We start from the raw sequence: 7,983 nt of genomic DNA, 5'->3' as shown, positions 1-7,983 counted from the left end.
GGATTCAAAGAAAAACAAATAATGAAATGGACAAAGAATTAAGACAAAAGGTGTCCCTTTCAGGGAGCGGAAAGAAGGACTTATCTGGGAGTATATAACTTCAATGAACATGACTTGCCTTTTGGACTGGATGCCTGATCAATGTAAACCGTCCGACTCTCAGAAATTCATCACAACTTTTGCCTCGAAATCGAGAAATCTTGCCCAGTACTGTGTCGATGCCAATGGCTGTGAGGACCCTCTTTATCGATTAGTGGCGCCTTTTGTGGGTTTTCACCAGCTGACCTCTCTCATTTCTCTTCTCACCATCACCTTATAGTACTCTTTGCGAGTTTTCACTAACAAGACTCTCATTTTTTAATTTTCTATTCAACAACGCCTTACGGTGCCCGTAAGGATTTTCACCAATAAAACTCTCTCATTTATTTATCTCATTTGGTTGTATCATATCCAAGTGATTGTAAATGAGAACCAACCAAACACACCAATAAGTGAGAACCAGCAATCTCACAAGGCCAAAAATGGAACCAAACTTGATCCGAATTATACCCAAGGCCCCCAGGACCTCAACCAAATATACCAATAAGTCCTAAATCATCCTACGAACACGCTCGAAATATTAAATCACATCAAACAACACTAGAACCATGAATCACACCTCGATTCAAGCCTAAGGAATTTATGAACTCCGAATTTCAAAACTAATGTTGATTCATACCAAAATTACTCCGATTGACTTCAAATTTTGCACACAAGTCATAAATAACATTACGTAGCTATTCCAACTTCTGGAATCGGATTTCGACCCCGATATCAATAAAGTCAACTCTCGGTCAAGTTTCCAAACCTTCCATTTTCCAACTTTTGCTAATTCACGCCGAAACAATCTACGGACCTCCAAATCAACATTCGGACACATTCCTAAGTCTAAAATTACCATACGGAGCTATTGGAGTCGTCAAAACTCTATTCCGCGGTCGTCTACATAAAAGTCAAACTATGGTCAACTCTCACTATTTAAACCTTCAACTAGGGACTATGTGTCCCATTTCACTCCAAAACCAAAACCAAATACCCCGGCAAATTCTGAAACCACAATATAACATAAAAGAAGTAATAAACAGGGGATCAGGGCTAAAATACTCATAACGACCAACCGGGTCGTTATAGGTCGGTTCTTACATCTATTTAACCTCATATGCTAATTAATCTGATATTCGTCTCGTTTTGAGCTCTTGTGATAGTAAGCAAGCACAATAATACAAGCCCAGCCAAGCCGTCTGTAGTTTGATAAAATTCATGAATATTCAATTACCTGTTGCAAGAATATACTTGAATTCACTCAGCAGCTTGATGTCAAATGACTAGAAGTTCAGCCCTGGAAACGCAGTAAACCATTGTTACAAATATCATAGCTAGTTCCTAATCTGTGGATAGTTAGTTCAACGACAACAACAAACTCACTGTAATCTTACAAGTAGAGTCTAGACATGGTAGAGTGTACGCAGATTTTACCGCCGCTTGTAAGGGTAGAGAGGATGTTTCCGATAAACTTTCAGCTCAAAGAAAGATGAAAAAGAAGCAATAGCAGCAAGCAGTAGCAACAACACGATAATAGATTAACGGTAGCTAGTTCTGTTGCTAAATTTTACAATCATGTTTATACTAATAGAGTAACTTCATCGACCTCAATAGAGTAACTTGGTGATAACATCCAAACTATTCGTCCTTTTGGAGAGTGTTAGTCGTTTTGGTCCAAATGGAAAAATCAAATCTAGCTCCAAATGATCCGTTGAACTCAGCCCCAACTGAAGAACTTGTTGTGGAAGTGTTGGCCGAGTCTATATCAGTGCGATCTGAGTCTGAATGGTGCAAGTTGAGAAATATTCCAGTATCACTAAGGTATGATTCTGAATGTTGCAAATTGTGAACTATTCCAAAACTATTCATTTGGCTGTTGCTTGAGACTGAGAAGTAGTTTGATTTAGGGGTTGTAGGAGAGACAAAAGAGTTACCTATTAGTTTGTCATCAGAATGGGAATTCAAGAAATGTTGATTTCTGTCTGTTAAAGAGAATGTTGGTTGTAGTATAGAACTAGTAGCTTGTTGACAAGTATGGTAGCCTTTGCATGTGATCTTAAATACATAAGGATCATCATCTGACCTTTGTATATATTTTGTTGCTTGACAGTTTTGCTTGTACTTATGTGCACAATTGTAGTAACTTCTGCAAAACATATGTAAAGTTGGCCTTAGCATATGGGGACTTTGTTTTCTAAAATTCCTAGAGAAGTATATACTCTTGATTTCTTAATAATGTACAATAATAGCAACAACAATAATAATATATCCAGTGTAATTTTACAAGTGGGGTCTGGAGAGGGGTGAGAGTATGCAACCTTACCCCTACCTTGTATAGGTAGAGAGACTATTTTTGATAGACATTCGACTCAAAGCAAGTATGCATAGTCAGAATAGTACGGAGAAAGGATATGTAGTAGTGGAAGAGTCAAAGTAGCAGTAACAACAGCAAGATAACGGCAAAACCGAAACAAATACAACATTATCAAATAATAATATAACTCTAACAATAAAAAAAATACGAGAATAAAAATACTACTGCTGGGATGAAAAGAAAGACGTTCGACTCCCTACTACCCTGTCCCATGTTTTCTTAATAATGTACTGCTTGTAATTAGTAAAGCAGAATGACCAAAAGAGGATCCGAACTTTTTGATATTTAAGAGTTGAAAAGAAGATAAACATCATCATCATTATTAGTGCATATAATATTTAGAACATGAAAAGTTCCACTTTAAAGATATATAGTCTTTATAACAACATCATTATATAACAGTCATTTACTATAAAAGCTAAGTTTCTTTTGGAATCAATTTTCATGTTATGTTATAATATATGATTTTTATAACAACATTTCGCTATAACAACCAAAATGATCTGGAACAAACGAGCTTGTTATAAAAAGCTTTGATTGTATATGTAAGGTTACAGACCCCTTAATCAGGGGCGGATCTATGTACATGGTTCGGGGTGGTACGCCACCCGCAAGTTTCGGCGAAAACTTTATGTATATATGTAAATATGTATAACAAATAGGATATATATTTAAAGTGCCACCCCATAAAACAAAAGTGGCAAAGGTGCCAATGGCAAAGGTTTGCCTTAATTTAAAATGTAAATTATTTAGTGGAATATTGAAATAAAATGAACTTTAATATAGCAGAAACGATATAAAGGATTGTACAACCTATAGTTTTTATGTGAAATTGAATTATTACCTTGGATATTTAGCTCCAAAAGTATTTTTATGTCCATACTTTCTCCAGCTATATCCATCATCAATAGGACCTTCAGATCCACTCTCTGCGCTGACTCTGACTTGTTCAGTCCACGTGGGCTTTGACTTTTTGCTACACCCATTCAAGAACCATGTCAGTTTACCTAGAAAAATTAATTAATACTTTCTCTATTTCATTTCATATATATATATATATATATATATATATATATAACGGTGTTTAATTAGATATGAAATTCAAGAAATAAAGGACTTTTGGCACATAGTAAAAATATTCTTTAAGACTTGTTCTTTTAAACATGTCATGGAATTTCTTTGGCGATAACATCATTTCATTAAGGGGGCGTCAACAAATTATGCAGGAATTAATAATGTGAGATTGAAATACAGAGATTAGCACAAAGATTATATATTTCTTTTTAGATGTTTAGTAAATGTTTTATTGCAATTTAGTTTACAATGTATAATTTAAATATGTGCTTACTTTTTAAATAAAATAAAAAGTTTCTTTCTATTAGGAGGGTTAATTTTGTCATTTATTGTGTTTAATCGCATTCATATTTCATATTCCATATTCTATCTCACTTAAAATAATATATAAATTCCCGAATAACTTTTGTCCTGTATTATTTGTGAGAAAATCAAAAGTAACAATCAGAAATGACCTCTGAGGATAAAATGAGAAACTTAAATTAAAAATTTATTTAATAAAAATATGTCTTTCTTTTTTAAACGGAACGAAAGATAGAATGTCATATATAAAATATAGTATTATATTTACCTCCTCTTTGAATTATCTATGAGGTCCGGATGATGTATGAAACTCCTTTTCATGTCATCATTCCTAGGACTTCCATTGGCAAAAAATGGAGATTCAATTGAACCAATTGTTGATGGTAGAGGCAGTGAGGATTGGAATGTTGAGCCACTCCATTTGAGAATTAACAAAGATTGCTCATAAGAATAAATAATCTTCTGCAAAAGAACCTCTTGAGTTGTTTCAGAAGTGGAAGCTACAGTTCTCAAGTAAGTTCTAAGTTGCTTAGTGTGTTCCATGCCTTGAGTTAGCTCATTGATGAGTGAGTTGTATTCCGGGTTGATAGAAAAGTCCATTTTAAAAAGAAAGATTTGGGTCGGTTTTACTATCAGAATGCCTCTGAGATAGTGGTTGGCCTTTCGAATGCCTTCTTCCCGACTTTTCTGAGAAGCCCTATACGACTATACAGGAGGACAGGGGATGTTCACCTTTGAAAACTTAGCTACTTAAGTCTCTTTCGGTTGGCGTGGTGCTTTGATCTTCTTATTTATATCAAGTCTTAATAATAACAACATACCTAGTGAAATTTTACAAGTGGGGTCTGGAGAAGGCGGGGTGTACGCGGATCTTACTCCTACCTTGTGAGAGGTAGAGAGAGTCTGTTTTCCACAAGATTGTAGGGAATTTAGACACAACGGGAATTTACTTATGAGTAGTATGTCATTGATAAGCAAATTACCAGCAAAAACGAGCACAATCATGGAATGATGAAGAGAGTGATGTAGCTAGTTTATCTAAGGTTCTAGGGTTCCATAAATGTATATGGAAAACGAAAAAACTTGCCTTTTTGTTGGTTCAAAAGCTTAAGAAGATTTTTGGAGTCGTGGAAGCAGCAACTAATGTTTGCATTAGGGTATGCTGTTTACATTACATCTCTTGGAGTTACGACCTTTATCCCGATCCTGCTTGAATATTGGATGCTCTGAGTACCGAATTGCCCTTTTTATAGAGAAGTTGGGTGCATGAAATGATGGATTTTGTAAGAGTTTTTGTAGGAGATTAGTGAGGGAAGCAGAAACTGTTTCAGCGGATCTTGAATATAGAAGGAAGACTTTAAGAGAGTAATATCCCGTTTGGCCAAGTTGTAAAAATCAGCTTATTTTGAGAAGTATTTTTTTTTAAAAGTGCTTTCTCAAAAGTACTTTTGGTGAGAAGCAGTTTGTGTTTGGCTAATTAGTTTGAAAAACACTTCTGAGCAGTAATTAGTGTTTGACCAAGCTTTAAAAAACTGTTCTAAGTGTATTTTTCTCAAAAGTGATTTCGGAGAGAAACTATTTTTTTCTGCTTCTCAAAAATTGCTTTTGTTTCTCCTCAAAATTATTTTTTTTCCTTTCAAAAGCTTGGCTAAACACCTTAATTTTCGATCAAACGTACTTTTGGCAAAAAAAAAAAAAATTAGCCAAACGGGCTATGAGAAGTGAACAAGAAGGCATGTAGACAGAAAAATTGACCAATTCAAAATATTAAATGCTGACCAATTCAACATCTGTCATTCGGCGTCCTTTCCTTCTATTGGTGAGATTAGACCACAGCTGCTTACCCAAGAGCCCGATTGAGTTAGCTTAATTTAAGTTGTTTTTTAATACCAAATACAGATATATAAACACTTTTTAAGCTTGTTTGGAGGGTTGTTACGCATCGTTTCATAATGTATCGTATCGTATTGTATTGTATTGTACTGTACTGTGTCGTTTGATAAATACAATATTTGGATAAATTGTGTCGTTTCCTATCGTTTCATGATATCACGCACTAACAATATGAAGAATAAACTTGTAATATTATAAAGAAATATTATGATACATGATAAAATTACTATATAAAAAGATAGGGTAAATGATAAAATAAAATTATTTAATAATAATAAAGGATGACAGTGAGAGAAAAAGACAAGGTAATGACGCGACCACACTAAATCGATCGTTACATAAAGTGGCACATTTCGTCGTTATGTAATGACGGATTTAACAATACGATACAATAAAATTTAAGTAACAATCAAAACAAACATCGTATTTAAAGTAACAATACGATACAATACATGAATAAATTGAGCTAGTTTTGTAAATGATTAATTATAATGTATAGATAAAAGTGTTGAAGTTGAAACTAAATGATAATATATTTGAATTTGATATATACACACACACTGGGACGGAGCTAGTCAATCGAGTACGGGTTCAGCCGAACCTAGTCGCTTTGGTCCAATCTATATATTTATCTTTAAAAAGTTCGTTGAATATGTACAAATTATTAATTTAGAACCCAGTAACTTAAAAAGACTAGAACTAGGGATGTCAATAGATATTTAAAAACCGACAAAATCATACCACACCGAACCGATTTTTAGATCTCTTTAAATAAAATTGTTGGTTTTTATATAAATGTATAACCATGCTGACAATTAGGATAGGTTTTTTATTTTATGAAAATAAACCGAAAAAATACCGAATCGTACTGAATAAATTTACATGGGAAAATATTTTTATATATTGAGTTTAAAAATAATAAAATATTATTTTTTTCTTGGAGCCTTGGAATTATGAAAACAGTTACAAGCCAACAAGTAAATAAATCCAAAACTCTAATTCCCAAACCTATTATACTATTCCTATTGAACTAAATTATTTTCAGATTATTAACTAGCAAGACACAAGGTATTCTAGCAATTACAAATAGTAAACTACAATTTATTAATTATGTTTCCTTTCGTACGATCTAAATTTATATTTTTTGAATATTTAATCTTTTATAGACTTTATTCTTAAGTCTCAGCTTGCTTAATATCTTCCATTCGTGTGACTTTTGTCTTTGCTTATCTTTCATATTTTCTTAATTCATCAGCTTTTAAATAGTAAAAATATCTAGAGAGTTTTGCAAAATCCTATAAAAGTACGAATGTTATTGCATTCTGCGACTACTAGTGACTTTTAAATGACAAAAATTATCGAAAATTAACCGAATTGTGCCGATACTGATACCGAAGAAAAACAGACATGATTAGTACGGTTTCTAAAAGCCCCCCCCCCCCCCACCTTAAGTGTACTTATCAAGTCAATAAATCATGAATATACAGTCATTTTGCACATAATTTTTTCCACTTAAATAAGATTAAGTTAAAAGAAAATGTAAGAACATTTAACATTCATAGTCAGAATATATTCGCTACCATAGAAATTAAAAAAATGAAATAATTGTTTTAATTCAATTATTAGTCATGAAAGGACTCACTTTAAATTGTTTAATATTACCCATTGAAATACTTTTAATAATATATCTTTGTAACTCTTAAATTAAATGTATTTGATGTATGTATAGGATTCAATTAAATAAATTGCCGATTCTCTTGAATATTACGACCTAAATACTTATTTACAAAATAACATTTTCACTTATTATGAGATTAAGTTAAAAGAAAATGCAAGATCATTTTAAGTTTTAGAAAAACACAGTAACAACTAACAATCATAGTCATGTTATAAATAGAATTTTATTTATGGTGAATGTGTATATATAGAGATATTCTAGGGTTTATTACTTGGTGGCTAAGTCACCCTCTCCCTATAAATAGGTGGTTCTATTCCATTATAAATCATCCCAAAATTCAATAAGAATTTTCTCTCCCTATTTTTCTCTGCTGGGAATGAGCATAATGATTGTCAATTGTTCCATGAACTTCCTTCATAATTTGATTTTAAATACAAGCAAAGACGATAAATTGTGATTGTAACTCTAATGGAGTTTGAAAGAAATTATAACCACCCAAAGTGGTAAAATTTTTATGCCTTGCCCTGATCAAATTCATGTATGATTGTAGGCAAAGAATTAAAAACCTGTCCCATTGAAT

The 7,983-nt window shown here is 32.8% G+C and overlaps 1 pseudogene; it reads right to left on the bottom strand.

Moving 5' to 3' along the window:
* Positions 1-1,671: 1,671 nt before the first annotated feature.
* Positions 1,672-4,546, bottom strand: LOC104219909 (probable WRKY transcription factor 53; annotated as a pseudogene).
* Positions 4,547-7,983: the final 3,437 nt, after the last annotated feature.

The sequence above is a fragment of the Nicotiana sylvestris genome, chromosome 12, assembly GCF_000393655.2.
Source record: "Nicotiana sylvestris chromosome 12, ASM39365v2, whole genome shotgun sequence".
In the NCBI taxonomy this organism is placed as follows: domain Eukaryota; kingdom Viridiplantae; phylum Streptophyta; class Magnoliopsida; order Solanales; family Solanaceae; genus Nicotiana; species Nicotiana sylvestris.
This window is presented reverse-complemented; position numbering and strand designations above follow the sequence as displayed.